Source organism: Triturus cristatus, chromosome 6 (assembly GCF_964204655.1).
Source record: "Triturus cristatus chromosome 6, aTriCri1.1, whole genome shotgun sequence".
In the NCBI taxonomy this organism is placed as follows: Eukaryota; Metazoa; Chordata; class Amphibia; order Caudata; family Salamandridae; genus Triturus; species Triturus cristatus.
Genome location: NC_140589.1, coordinates 1,475,179,179 through 1,475,195,161, shown reverse-complemented (window position 1 = coordinate 1,475,195,161; position 15,983 = coordinate 1,475,179,179). Strand labels below are relative to the sequence as shown.

At 46.2% G+C, this 15,983-nt stretch overlaps 1 protein-coding gene across 3 annotated transcripts in view; it reads left to right on the top strand.

Moving 5' to 3' along the window:
- The window catches only part of LOC146821565 (N-acetyllactosaminide beta-1,3-N-acetylglucosaminyltransferase 2-like), a 162,599-nt gene that overhangs the window by 107,545 nt on the left and 39,071 nt on the right, over positions 1–15,983 (top strand). Inside the window, exon 1 of one of the 3 annotated variants that reach the window (XM_085612571.1) lies at positions 1,968–2,126. The exons of the other annotated variants lie outside the window; for them this stretch is intronic. The gene's annotated coding sequence lies outside the window, so the exon portion shown is untranslated. Of the gene's footprint in view, positions 1–1,967; positions 2,127–15,983 lie in introns of those variants that run through there. 3 annotated transcript variants of the gene reach the window in all.

Sequence of the window (15,983 nt, the reverse complement as noted above, 5' to 3'; positions counted from 1 at the left end):
ATGGGAGTTGTAGTTCACTCCCTTATTCGGTAGGTGCTACCCACCTAGAATCCTGACTATTAGAGCAGGGAAATCAGGTAAAGCTGCAGGTCCGGATTGCCTCCCCACCGAGTTATACCAAAAATTGGGGGAATACCTTATTCTGGTAATGGTGAGGCTGATCTAAATTATTATTGAGAATGGAAGGGAGATTCCCACCTCTTGGAATAAGGTCACAGTAACTCTGATTCCAAAACCAGATAAACCACCAAATGTCTGTGACTCCTACAGGCCCATTTCGTGACTTACTTGCGATTACAAAATCTTCCCAAAGATACTTGCAGATAAGCTGAATGGGGTTGTGGGGGATCTCCTACATGAAGACCAGAATGCTTTTGTGGACGGGGGATTCAAGATCTCACTTACTACCTAACTGGAGGTACAGATATAGCATCCGTCCACAAAGTGCCCCTAGCAGTTATCACCTTGGATGTGACTAAGGCCTTTGATAGGGTAAATTGGCCCTATCTGGAAAAACTTTCAAGGCTATCTAATCTGGGTGAAAATTTCTGTAGGTCCATAGAGCTAATTTACAAAAATCCTACAGTCAAAGTTTTGGTAAATGGGAATCTTTCAAGGTCCTTCGATATCTTTAGGGGAACCAGGCAGGGGTGCCCACCATCTCCCCTCCTATTCAATCTATACATCGAACCTTTAGCGGTGAAGTTTACAAATCACGAAGGAATACTTCCTTTTAAGTTCTGGGGTTGGGAGAAAAAGGTGGGACTATATGCAGATGAGCTAGTGTTATATACTTCCGATATAAGCACTTCCTTGCCCCTAGTATACGAATTGTCATCACAGTTTGGGCGCATCTCAGGCTACGAGGTAAATGAGAACAAAACAATTGTAATGGCTTGGAACCTCAATTCCCAGCAGGAATGCATTAAAAAGGAAATTAGATTCCTAGGTATTAAAATTGTTCAGAATATAGAGAAAATTCTGGAAGTTCATTTTTAGAAGGTTAGCAAGGAAGTAAGGAGGCTACTGCTGAGTTTGTATTATCTCCCCTTGACAATTTATGCTATGGTAAAACTCGTGAAGATGACAATTACTAAGCTCACTTTCCTATTTCAGAACATCCCCTTGGCCTTTAAGGAAGATTGGCTTAGAAGGGTACAGTCAAAAATCGGTAGCTTTATTTAGACCTCGAAAGGGGTTCGAACTGCACGGAAGTAGCTTAGACGGTAGTATGACAAGGGGGCCTGCGATTGCCTGATCTATCCTACTATGCCTGGGTTTTCTGTTAAAAGGAGGGAAGATGTTATTCAGTACACCGGATGACTCTGACACGGGAAAGATGTTCAGGGCAATGCTTTGTGATGAGAAAGGGGCCAGCTAGGTTTTTTACATACATTTGGGGAACCCAGAATCTTTAAAAAAGTGTGACTTAAGACTCTGCAGTGCTTTGCAGCCACATTGCATAAAATTAAGAAATAACTAAAACTTAGCTATTACAATGGACTGGCACCAATTTGGGACTCCCCTGGGTCTCCGGAATGGACTAAAGACAACCTGGTTCTTCTATTAAGGGAAGCAGGGATATTAACCTAGGGTCAACTGACAGAGAATGGAAATCTGATCCCTTGGAATAGGGGGCAAGAGATAGCCAACAACAGGCTGTCAAGATTCAAATATCTTCAAATTAAAAGTTGGAGTCTCTCTGCTGGATTGGACATGGGCTCGTCCACTGAATTAGAATCTTGGATGATTAGCAGCCATATCAGAAAAAAAGTAGTGGCAAACTGGTACTGGCTTCTGGTGGGCCTATTTGATGGAGACTTCAACTTGCCAACAATAATGTGGGAGAAGAGCTTGCCGGGGTTGCAGCCAGAAGACTTATGGCAAGTATATTGCAACATTATATATTCCTCTGTGGTTGCTGCAAATTTAAGGGGGAACCACCTTTTCTGTCTTCACAGGGTTTATTGGACTCTGCTTAAACTATCTAAACTGGGGAAAGGCCCCATGCCAAGATGTCCACAGTATGACAAGGAAAAAGGGGTGATATTCACATGTTTTTGGAGTGTCCCGAGGTCCAAGAGTTCTGATTAGATGTGTGTAATGCTATATCTGTGAGAGATGAGGTAAGCAAAACTCTTGTCTTTTTTGGGGTCCCGGAATATTATGTATCTCTGTGATTCAATACTAGAAAGCTGATCTTTTATCTGATATTGCTTGCCCGTAGAGAGATATGTAAGAATTGGATAAAACCTACTCCCCCAACTAAAACAGAGTGGATGACCTCCGTAAAATACACTATCCGGTTAGATAGGAAATCTGAAAATAAGAGGAATGAGTTATGGCTTCCTTATGAAAACTTGATGAATTCTTCTGCTCATATATAGTCCAATGATTAGGTCTTTACACCGTATTGCTTGATTATTCCGGCGGTAGCTCCACAGGCGGCTATGTCAGACTGAGCTATTTACGGTTGGAGAAGTTGGAGCAGGGTGTAAAGTGATCCATCATTGGCTCTGAACAAAGATCTCTGGCTGGTGCTACACTAAGGGAGACCCTTGTTATCAAAGGCGAATGAGGACTTAAAAAAAAAAAAAGAGAGAATGCCACTCGGGTGTGAGAGCAAAGCTCTTGGGGTCAAGGTCAACACTGCTACAGGGGTCAGCAATCAGCACGGGAACTGCACCACCAGCGGCACTGGGGCGGCCGGGATGCAGTGTGCCAAGGAGATGTCGGGGACCCTGTGGATTCCAATGAAGACCTTCGGTTCAGCAAACATGATGTAGGCTTGGGCAGGGAGACTTCCTGAAGGCAGCCACCGGCTTAAGAGGTAAGCTGGGTTCTTGGGGGATGCCTGGACACCGTCGGTTGGGCTACCCAAGGTCGTGGGGCGTCGGGTGCAGGGGTGTTTTTTTTGCATAGGGTTCTTCTTACCAGCTCTGGTTGTGTTCGGGGGACCCTTCAGGTTGAGGCCACAGTTGTTGGCTTGAGGAAAGTCAGGGATCAACAGATCCCAGGGCAGGATCGCTGGGGAGACCTCTTCTTGGTGATGGGCAACTCGAACTCTGGCTGTGGGAGTTGGGGGCAGAGTGGTGCAAAATCATGGAGCCAACTGGATCCGGATTCCAGGGGTTAGTCTTTGCTTGAGAAAATCCAGTGCTTACAGGAGACAGAGTCTGTTAGATGATGCTAGATCAGGTCCTCCGGGCCTTGGCGGGGCTGCTGGGCACGCCGGGGTTTCGCTGTAGGCAGGTCTGAGTTTGGACAGGCCAGTAGGTCTAGGGGCCAAAGCAGTTGGTGTCCTCTTCTTCCTGGGTCACCCGGGTCCTCCTTCTTTCTCCCTCGAATCTGAGGAGGCAAGGTTCAGGGTCGCATTAGAGGGGTGGGAGGTCGGGACCAAAAGGTCCCTTGCTTTGGGTGGCTACACCCCCTATTATGCCACCCTCCAGTGGGAGGAGGGCATGAGCCTCTTCCTAATTGGTTGGGTCCCCTCATCTCCAAGATGGAGGGGACTGAGATGTGTGCTTTGCCTCCTCCACTTGAGGGTTGGAGTTGGCAAAGGTGGGCTCGCCTCTCCTCCTAGCTTAGTTTTCCTGCCTATTCTCCCGCCCAAAGTGGGGGCCAGAACCGGTGGGAGCCAGTTGCCGGGGGCAGCAAAAGGCAGGGATGGCTTACAAAGGTGACAGGCCTTTGAAGCTTCCCCTTTCGTGGTGCCAGACCGTTCTGGGGGAGAAGGCATGACACCTCTGCCCAGGATGGGCTTTGTTTCTGGACTCAGAGTGGAGGCTATCTACCCAGGGGTCCAGAAACCTGTCTGGTGGTGGCAAATGGCGGATATCCAGTCAAGAACCACATCAGTGCTGGTCGTTTTTCAGGGGTCCTCTCTAAGATGCCCTGTGTGTGCATTTTACATTAAATTTAACACTGGCATCAGTGTGGGTTTAATTCGCTGAGAAGTTTGCTACCAAACTTCCCAGGTTTCAGTAAAGCCATTATGGAGCTGTGGAGTTCATAATGACCAACTCTCAGACTATATACTTTTTAGGGCTTTACTACACTTGCAATGCCTAAGAATGGATTTAGACACTGTAGGGGTACAGGGCTGAAGCCACTTTACCCTCACTTGGGGGCTAGTGCACCCTGCTAGAGGGGTGACTTACCTAGGGCCCAGGTAGGTGGTTGCAGGCATGGCACACATCCCTGCGTGCCATGTCAACTCTTCATTCACTATACTCTGCACCAAAACATGCAGCCTGCAGTGGCAGTGTGTGGGTGTTAAGGTACAGGGCCTCTAATGGTGGCACAATAGGTGCTGCAGCCCTTAGAGGCCTTCCCTGGTCACAGTGCCCTTGGTACCCATGGTAACTTTTACAAGGGGCTTACCTGTGGCCAGCGATGTGCCAATTGTGGGTACAAATGTAAAGCTGAGGGAAAGAACACAGGCCCTGGAAACCTGATTGACAGGGGCCCAGGGCACTAAGTCAATGTGCATCATGTGCCAGGCAAGAAGTGGGGGGTTAACCATGCAAAAATGAGCACTTTCCTACAGTCTGCAATCTCCTAGCTAACATAAAGGAAAGTTTTGATTCTATTAAGGACACGGAGGCGAAGATTAGGCTGTTGTCTCTTCGCTTTATTAACATTGATTTTTCTCCAGCAGCCATTTTCCAAGAAGTAATTTACGTTACAAGACGACATTTCCCATGAACAGTTGGGGAAAAAAAGAAATAGAAACAGTCCATCCAATCATGATGCAGTTCTCAGTATAATGGCCCTTGTAGCCTCTCTATCGCCCTCTTTCTTCCTGCGTAGACATTACTCCACCATTTGTCTCACTCCTGTTTGTTAGACTCCCTCCCTAAAAGGATAAAAAGATACACATTGTCTGTCAATACTTAAGGAAAAACCTTAAAGCATAATGAGACAACATGGCATGACAGGAACACAAACATATTGTAAGACACAGGCTTTATTATTAAACTCTGAAGTGCACCTTAGATTTCTAGTAGGGAGGGAAGAAATCTTCTGGTAGAAGTATAGGTTGGGCAAATCCTCGCCTTCGTGTCCTTAATAGAATTGAAGCTTTCCTTTATGTTTGCTTGTAAAATTTTCATTCGATGTCAGGACATGGAGGCGAGGATTAGGCAATTTTAAAGCTTGTTCACCACTACGCTTGCCAGAGATGGAATCAGTTTAAAATAAAAGGTCTTAAAGGTAGAGTCGGTAGACCAGTCTGCAGCATTGAGGATATCCTCAAGACGTGCTCCCAGACAAATAGCTTTAGAGGCCATTGCCCCTCTCACCGAATTGGCTCCAAACCAGGATGTATCAATCCCTGCTTCTCACATGACCCATCTGGCAATCCTAGGGGAAGAAATCGCCCTGTGGGGCTTTGTGAGATCAATCAGTAGTTGTCTCTCACCATGGGGATGAATCTTGGCAGTAACCACCTTATACCTTTTTAATGGTGCGGACTGCACTCAATTTAGGAACTTGCGGAAAGGCCGGATAGGACACCAACTTAGAGTTACATTTTGTTCGTCAGGTAATATGAAAGGTCACCCCACTGGGGTAAATACTCTACCTGTAATATCCAGGGCCCAAACATCCGATACTCGGCGACAAGAGATCAAACACAGTAACATCGCCAATTTCACAGATAGCTGCTTCCTGAACAGGTACTTATTAGAAGGCCAGGCTTGAAACAGCGAAAGGACTTTGTTAACGTCCCATAATGACAAATACGTGGGTTTGGGGGAACTGAGAGTGTGATGCCCCACAATGACTTACAGACTAGCAGATTCACCCCCACCAGGTGGCCATCTGCCAAAGGTGCCCTGTGGAAATTGCAAATCTGAAGGTATTAATCGAACGGTAAGTGACGCTTTGGGAAGCCAAGCTCGCCAAAAGGTTCAAAACCTGGACAACATCTGCCCCATGGGATCCACTTGGTGTCGCGTACACCAACCCAACCATCTGGACCAGGTGGATCGGTACCGTTGGTTCGCACCATCTGCCAAGGACCTGGCAAGTAGGGAGGAAGCCTCTCATGAAAAGACCCTGGGCTTCCCACCGTTGCCGTAAGCCTCCAGGCCATGAGGCGAGGAGATCCTGCTAGGACCATTAGGTGAGGATTGTTCTGGGAATCCCAGAGAGGATCGGGAGTCAGGGGTAGAGGGATTGGAAAATCCCAGAACAGTTCATTGATCGCTGGAAACCAGCCTTGCCACTTCCAGATCGGGGTAATCACCACCAAGTCCGCCCACTGACTGCGCACCTGAGCCGTTAGTCTCATTATCATCGCAATTGGCATGAAGGCGTAGGACAGCTCTTTGCTCCAGTCCTGGAGAAAGGCGTCCATGGCCGCTGCATGGGGGTCTGGTCTCCAACTACAGTACCAGTTGAGTAGAAAGTCTAGATGGGAAGCAGAGAGGTCCATGGAGAATGGACCCCATTGGTCCTGGAGTTGTCGAAAGAGATGAGGATCCACCTTCCAGAGGCTGGCATCCTTCCAGTGGTGAGAGTGCCAGTCCGTCACTTGATTGGAGCACCCTGGCAGGTGCTCCACTGACAGGGAAATCTGGTTTGCTAGGCAGTACTCCCATAGTGTCCGAGTGAGGTCCAACAAGGTCTTTGACCGAGTCCCCCCCAGATGATTGAGGTAACAAACCGCTGCTAAGTTGTCCATTTGCAGTAGGACCAAGCATTTTACCTTCTCTTTGGTCCAACACCGAAGAGTGAAAGAGCCCGCTATCAACTCTAGGCAGTTGATGTGCAGAGACTGTTCTGTTGAGGACCACTTTCCACCGGTGGAGAACTCCCCACATCTTGCACCGATCTGGAGCTGCTGGCATCCGATTTGATTACCAAGTTGGATTAAGAGCCAAAGCTCGCCCGGCCATTTTAGGCTTCCATATGGGCCATCCACCGACTCATCTCTTCCCTCGTCTCTACTGAGAGCGTAATCAGTTGGGAATACGAGAGGCCTTTCCGTAGGTGTTCGATTTTTAAGCGCTGCAGTGCCCGATAATGCAGAGGACCTGGGAAGATCGCTTGGATGGAGTACGAGAGGAGTCCCACAATCCGTGCTTAGTGACGAAGAGAAATCAGAGACTTGCAGTTAGTCCTCCTGAGCTCATACCTGAACTTGGTGAACTTCCACATTGGGAGACTGAGGGTCGCCTCAACCGAGTTCACCAAGAATCCCAGAAATTCTACTGACTGGGCTGGTACCTGCGCGGACTTTTCCATGTTGATAACGAACCCCAAAGATTCTAGAGGATCCACGGCCATTTGTAAATTCAGGAAAAGGCGACTCTGACACTAGTCCATGAGCAGAATGTCAGACGTAGATGATTAGTCTCACCTCGCGTGCTCGCAGGTGTCCGGAAACTGTCTTCATCAGCTTGGTGACGCTCCTAGGGGCCGATGATAGACAGAAAGGAAGGGAAGCGAATTAGAACACCTGGGGGCCCCACTGGAACTGTAAGAAGCGTCTGTGAGGGGGAAAGATGGGGACTACCAAATAGGCATCCTTCAGGTCCAAGCGGATCATCCAATCGAAAGTCTGGAGGAGATCCCTCAAAAGATGGATGCCGCCCATCTTGAAGTGACGGTGTAGGAGCCAAGTGTTGAACTCCCTGAGAGGAGCCCGTCCTTTCTTCAGTCCGGAGGCTGTTGGGGGAGACAAATTGCTTGAGACCAATGCGGATGGCGTGCCGCCACCGACAGTCTGCTCGCGCCTGGAAGCGCTCTTAACACCCACGGGCCTCCCGCAGTGCTGGAGCCCGTCCTTTCTTCAATCCAGAGGCTGTTGGGTCAGACTACAATCCCTGGAGACCAACGCGGTTGGCATGCCACCACCAACGCTGTCTGCTCGTGCCTGGAGGCGCTCTTAACACCAGCGGGCCTCCTGCAGCACAGGCCGCGACCGGGCGAAGCCCGGGCCCAGGGTGGGTCCGTCTGTGCCTGGCAAAGCCTGTAGGAGGCTGGCCTACCCCCCTTTTGCCTTGCGACTCAGCGCTGGAGGTTGCCTCTGTCTGCTCTTGTCTACCGCTGCAGGGGGGTTGGTAGCAGAAGCAGCTCCAGGGCCACTTTACTCAGCAAAGAGATCCAGGTCTGTGTCTTTTAATCCTCTTCTTCCACCGATTTCAATTACTGTGCAACTCCTTTATCCATTAGCCATTAGCCAATATTAACACTAAAGACTTTAGGAAATGGGTAAACCTAAACTACCACAACCTTTGAGAAAAGGGGGCTCAAAAACTCCGATCTCCACCAACTCAATAGCAAACTATCTGACGAATGCTATCGGTATACTGAACAGCGAAATTACTAATGCGGAAGTTAGACTGGCTGCCTCAAACTCTGCCCTGCATAGCGCCATGGATAGCGTGACAGAGAAAGACTGCATGATAGAAAAGGAGAACTCGCTAACCGCTGCACAATCTGGGACGCTGTGTGTTTTTAATAGTCCCCTGACGATCACTGACGATCCCGCACCTAGGGACTCTGATTCCCCGCCGGCAAAGACATTTTGCCAGCTGGCAGATACATCCCCGAAAGGTCTAAAAAAAGAGGAAGATAATTACGGAAAGGAAATATTTCTAAAACTAAGACATCCAGACTGACTCCTAAAGAGAAACTGACAAAGCCCGCTAAAACAACAGACTTCTCTTTAAAAAAAGTACATAATAGGCTGACTACTTTAGAGGAATGCTTCAAGAAGGAGCTGGATAACATAAACACTGGGATTAGTCTCCTCGAGGTAGCTTTCAAAATAGTTCTGGACCACGTACAACTACTTATTGGAAAGACCAGTTTAGCCAGTTTAGCCAAAGTGCCACAAGGAAATGCCCCTCCTAGATTGACATTAGTAGCCTGAGATAAGACCTTCACTCAAAACCCGGTTATCTTGTCCGCAAATAATAAATATCAGCAACATTAAAATGACAATCTAGTGAGAAATTTACATCTCCCGTCTGAATCAACTCCCTTTGTAATTATATTAAGAAACGTATCGACTAACGCGAAATGTAACGGAAAGCTGGCATGAGCTAAAGAACAAGATGATACACTGGCTGCCCAAGAAATCTTGAAGTATATTACCTGGCTAAAGAAATTATAATTGTAAGAAGAGTCAGCTGGATAGGACCCTCTAAGAAACCTGATAAAGACGACTGTATTGTGGTGAATTTCCGTATCCCATTTGTGGTAAGGACTCTCTTCTCGGATCTTGTAAACATAGCTGATGATAACAATATTACCAGGAATATCGGAGCCAAACCTCTGGGGTATTTTTATAGGCCTGAAATGTTTTTGGACAAAACCCAAAATCTTATACAAATTGCACCTAAGAAAGTACCTGTAAAAACCACTCCAAATGGTCAGAATGACTGGCGAGATAACCAGATACTTGCATACAAAACCCAGCCTGTATTCCCAACAACAAATTGGTTTCTTCCCCTATCATACTATGATGTTCAGGATTGACCACAAAAGAAGACTGAAGAAAAGGGACATAAACATGCCGATGTACACGCTACAAATCTGGCAATAGGTATTCCGATATTGGGCACTCAACAAATTATATTAGATGCTCAACACCAAGAATGCGCCCCAAAGGATGCAGAACTGGGTCCATTGACCTCTCAAGGGACGGATGCCCAAATTCTGTCGGCTGAAGCATACGATAAGGTTAACATTTCTCAGAGTAAGGTTCCGAGTCCCGCAAATTGCCAAATTATGAAAAACACCAAAACCCTACTGAATATTTGGACCATTGCTGGAATAAGAAATAAACTATTAAACCCACAGTGGCTAGAGATTATTAACCAGGCTCAGCTAGCTTGCTTTCAAGAGACATGGGCAATAGATGCTTTTTTTGTGGAGGGCTTCATATCATTTTTAACTCCAGCAACTCCCTCCGGGATGGGACGGGCCAAGGGAGGTCTGGCTACTTTAATATCAATTACCTTCCAAATGAAAGTCTTAAGGACCTCTGTCTTCCCCCTATTTCCAGTTAATCCATTTAATGGCTGAAGAAAGAGTTAATCTGGTTATAGTCAACTTCTTATATAATGTTTTTGATTCAACGAAAGTGACAGTTATAATGGACTTAAGTAAAGAAGTTGATATATTTCTAGTGAAAATTAAGGCGGACTACGTTTTATTTTAGGGAGGAGGTTTTAATATTACTAAATGCTATAGACAAGGCCCTGAAAGCTGTGGATACGTGAAAACAAATGGTGATGGTATGCGACATTTTATGCATAAATGAACTGATTTATAAGTATAATTTGACTTTTATGGCACAATGTAGTGGGGAAGGTGAGAGCGAAACACCTACGTTTTATGGGAATGGTAAAAGTTATGTTATTGACCATGTATTGGTGGCAGAAAAAGATGAACGTTTATTAGACTCCCTTATTGATATCCCGAATGTATTTAGTGACCACGCTGTCTTGAGATTAGCCCTTAATATAAATACTAAAAGACCAAATAGCTTACATGGTTTAAATCAAATTGAAATACAGTGTAGAAATGGCCTTACTATAAAATGGGCAAACCTAGATAGCATAGCAAAAACCAAGGAAATTATGGCAGACTCCCTTAATGACTTTTATGCCAGTACAGATCCTATGTCCACTCCGACGCTTATTATGGAAGCTTATTGTAAAATTATGGTTCAAATTGCTGAGAAGAAGAAATACCAGCCCAGTGGGAAAAATAATAAAAACTTGGGAGGGTTTGTTAGAGAATGCTCAACCATAAACAGAAAATTGAGGAAAGCACTGCAGGATTTATCAAAAGACAGAGTAAAAATTAGCAGATGGAGATCAATGTATAAAAATGCCCTTGTTAAAAGGAACAATGAGTTGAAAGGACACAATATGGGAAGATCTACTTCAGGCTGCTGATCTGAGGCTAACACTCTTTTCTGGAAAATAATAAACCACCCTTTTTTAAAGCAGAAAGAAGACCCAAAGTTTGAGACATTGATTCATCAGAGGGATTGGATAGAACATTTTAAAACTATTTTTAATCCAGGGGGCAGCATTTTTAAACTCTCATTAATACACTTTTGTCAAATTGAACCAACAAATACCTTTGACAAATCCCTAGGAAGAGGTCACCAACGCTCTAAACCATTCAGCTAGTGGTAAAGCCTCTGGTCCCGATGGGGTCCTCATAGATATTTTTAAAGCACACGTCACTTTATGGGCACCAATGCTGACCCAAGTATGTAATTCGACACTAAAGGATTTGCCTCCAACCTCGTGGACAGAAAGTATATTAGTCCCTATTTTTTAAAAAGGTAATCGAGGTGAAATGCTATCACCCAATATCTCTCCTAGATTCCAGTGCATAAATAATGGGCAGAATCCTCTTAGGCAGGTTAGAACAATGGGTGGAGGAAAAACATATACTTCCTGATACCCAATACGGATTTAGACCCGACATCGGAACAATAGAACAATATGTCAATTTACATCTGTTAATATGTAAATACACGGTAGTTAGGCCAGGACAAGTGCATTTATGCTTTGCAGATCTGAGCAGTGCGTTTGATTTGGTAAATCATAATAAATTTTGGAAAACACTTGTGGACCTAGAAGCACCACGGGGCATCATTAATTTTTTATCTCAATGGTATTCCCACCTTCCAGCAAAGGTACGATATGGCCCAAGCGGGAGCGCACAGACAACTTTAAGGTCACCCGAGGTATTAGACAGGGGTGTGTCCTCGCTCCCATGCTCTTCTACTTTATATAAACGGGGTGGTTGCATGCCTACATGAAACTGAAGCTGATGTCCCCATGGTTGGCACCCGCCCGTCCCTATTTTACTTTACGCAGATGATGCGGTCCTGCTCTCAAGAACAGCTAATGGGCTACAGCTACTAATAGATACATTCGTAGATTTTATGGATGATAAAGACATGAAAGTGAATTTAAAGAAAACTGGAAAGGTAGGGCAAATAGGAGGACACATTACATTAAGGAGGAGAAGTTGGGGGAGACACAAACTTTTACATACTTGGGTATTCAATTTACTGCATCGGGCTCGTGGGAGAGTCAATTTGATATATCAAAATGAACATTTTAAGGGTAATAGAAATGATTTTTCGATTTTCTAGTAAAATAGGACAGAAACTGATTAGATAAATGTTGACGCCATGCAGAGCGAAATGTCTACCAAGTGCGGGTTATGGTGCCCCCTTATGGGGTTATACAAACTGTGCAAAACTGCAGACGCTAGAAAATTTGTTTTTGGCGCGCTTACAGGCAATACCTAAATCTAGTTCTACTTACATCTTACATAAGGAACTGGCTCTACCCTTGCTAGAAGATGATCTATATATTAGTCCTATCATTTTATGGCATAGCATATGGAGCAAAACAGGACACGGTTCACGAAGGATATAATCCAAGACTGTCTTGCTCTAGATGCTTGGAAAAAAATAAAATGGCTTTCCCATCCAGATACCTGCATGAGAAAACTGGCCCCTGATATAGGTGTAATAGATACAGCCAAAATCCTTACTCACTAGATTGCGCTTAGACATACTCCATGTACAGCTTGCCCTCCCAAAAAGTGGGGCATGGTCCAAAAACCTACCAAACTGTCCATGTGATGGCAAATCACAATGGAGCATAACGCACTTTATCTTATTTTACAGTTTTTATAAAGACCTTAGGAAACGGTTTTTAGGCCCTCTTTTTAAAAGAGGTAATTATGTTTTTTATCAGGACGCTTTTCATTATTTATGCTCCCTGGAAACAAGTGATATCTGCCTATCAGTTCTAACTTATATCACAATGGCCATAGGAAGAAGAAAAAAATTGGCATATTTTGATGCCCTAAATTATGAGTAACCAGAATAACAAGATATTCTTTAGATATTGAGTCAGTATTATGACTTCAATGACCCCTTGCTTGGAAACCGGGAAGGGCTGGACACATGTGAGTGGCATTGGTTATTAAACCTTATAATGAACTCTTTTTTAGTAATATAAATCTGAATTTATGATGTTATCAAGGGGAATGTTCTTTTAAGTGTGTAGCAAATGAACTGTATATAATCTATTTTGTGATTGTGATGTATAATGTATACATTTATGGTTTCATATCAATAAGGCAAATACAATTTTTACATTTGATTTGATAACCGGACGTTGTCCGCCGCCCCTTTTCTCTACCAGGAAAAGGTTGCTGACGAAGTCTGGGAGGGTGACAACAAACAACTGATGGACGGAATGCTGACAATGCATACATTCTCCCCCAGTCAAGAGATCTGGGTTAAATCCATCGTTCTTTTGCCCACTACACCACCCCAGTTTAGACATGGCCATATGCAAATCAGTCTTGACCCTGTGCCTCATGGGAACAGTCCAGCCCGAACTGCCAAGCCATGTCTTCCCTGGACCGGAATCAAGCATCCTAGGACCGGTTTCTGGCTATCAGCCGTCATCAGCCAGGATAGCTTGACTCCAGTGGCGTAGTGAGCACGGGTCCCACGTCTGGGAATACCCATCCCACTTAGGGCAAAAAGCGTTACAACAAACAACTGATGGACGGAATGCTGACAATGCATACATTCTCCCCCAGTCAAGAGATCTGGGTTAAATCCATCGTTCTTTTGCCCACTACACCACCCCAGTTTAGACATGGCCATATGCAAATCAGTCTTGACCCTGTGCCTCATGGGAACAGTCCAGCCCGAACTGCCAAGCCATGTCTTCCCTGGACCGGAATCAAGCATCCTAGGACCGGTTTCTGGCTATCAGCCGTCATCAGCCAGGATAGCTTGACTCCAGTGGCGTAGTGAGCACGGGTCCCACGTCTGGGAATACCCATCCCACTTAGGGCAAAAAGCGTTACAACAAACAACTGATGGACGGAATGCTGACAATGCATACATTCTCCCCCAGTCAAGAGATCTGGGTTAAATCCATCGTTCTTTTGCCCACTACACCACCCCAGTTTAGACATGGCCATATGCAAATCAGTCTTGACCCTGTGCCTCATGGGAACAGTCCAGCCCGAACTGCCAAGCCATGTCTTCCCTGGACCGGAATCAAGCATCCTAGGACCGGTTTCTGGCTATCAGCCGTCATCAGCCAGGATAGCTTGACTCCAGTGGCGTAGTGAGCACGGGTCCCACGTCTGGGAATACCCATCCCACTTAGGGCAAAAAGCGTTACAACAAACAACTGATGGACGGAATGCTGACAATGCATACATTCTCCCCCAGTCAAGAGATCTGGGTTAAATCCATCGTTCTTTTGCCCACTACACCACCCCAGTTTAGACATGGCCATATGCAAATCAGTCTTGACCCTGTGCCTCATGGGAACAGTCCAGCCCGAACTGCCAAGCCATGTCTTCCCTGGACCGGAATCAAGCATCCTAGGACCGGTTTCTGGCTATCAGCCGTCATCAGCCAGGATAGCTTGACTCCAGTGGCGTAGTGAGCACGGGTCCCACGTCTGGGAATACCCATCCCACTTAGGGCAAAAAGCGTTACAACAAACAACTGATGGACGGAATGCTGACAATGCATACATTCTCCCCCAGTCAAGAGATCTGGGTTAAATCCATCGTTCTTTTGCCCACTACACCACCCCAGTTTAGACATGGCCATATGCAAATCAGTCTTGACCCTGTGCCTCATGGGAACAGTCCAGCCCGAACTGCCAAGCCATGTCTTCCCTGGACCGGAATCAAGCATCCTAGGACCGGTTTCTGGCTATCAGCCGTCATCAGCCAGGATAGCTTGACTCCAGTGGCGTAGTGAGCACGGGTCCCACGTCTGGGAATACCCATCCCACTTAGGGCAAAAAGCGTTACAACAAACAACTGATGGACGGAATGCTGACAATGCATACATTCTCCCCCAGTCAAGAGATCTGGGTTAAATCCATCGTTCTTTTGCCCACTACACCACCCCAGTTTAGACATGGCCATATGCAAATCAGTCTTGACCCTGTGCCTCATGGGAACAGTCCAGCCCGAACTGCCAAGCCATGTCTTCCCTGGACCGGAATCAAGCATCCTAGGACCGGTTTCTGGCTATCAGCCGTCATCAGCCAGGATAGCTTGACTCCAGTGGCGTAGTGAGCACGGGTCCCACGTCTGGGAATACCCATCCCACTTAGGGCAAAAAGCGTTACAACAAACAACTGATGGACGGAATGCTGACAATGCATACATTCTCCCCCAGTCAAGAGATCTGGGTTAAATCCATCGTTCTTTTGCCCACTACACCACCCCAGTTTAGACATGGCCATATGCAAATCAGTCTTGACCCTGTGCCTCATGGGAACAGTCCAGCCCGAACTGCCAAGCCATGTCTTCCCTGGACCGGAATCAAGCATCCTAGGACCGGTTTCTGGCTATCAGCCGTCATCAGCCAGGATAGCTTGACTCCAGTGGCGTAGTGAGCACGGGTCCCACGTCTGGGAATACCCATCCCACTTAGGGCAAAAAGCGTTACAACAAACAACTGATGGACGGAATGCTGACAATGCATACATTCTCCCCCAGTCAAGAGATCTGGGTTAAATCCATCGTTCTTTTGCCCACTACACCACCCCAGTTTAGACATGGCCATATGCAAATCAGTCTTGACCCTGTGCCTCATGGGAACAGTCCAGCCCGAACTGCCAAGCCATGTCTTCCCTGGACCGGAATCAAGCATCCTAGGACCGGTTTCTGGCTATCAGCCGTCATCAGCCAGGATAGCTTGACTCCAGTGGCGTAGTGAGCACGGGTCCCACGTCTGGGAATACCCATCCCACTTAGGGCAAAAAGCGTTACAACAAACAACTGATGGACGGAATGCTGACAATGCATACATTCTCCCCCAGTCAAGAGATCTGGGTTAAATCCATCGTTCTTTTGCCCACTACACCACCCCAGTTTAGACATGGCCATATGCAAATCAGTCTTGACCCTGTGCCTCATGGGAACAGTCCAGC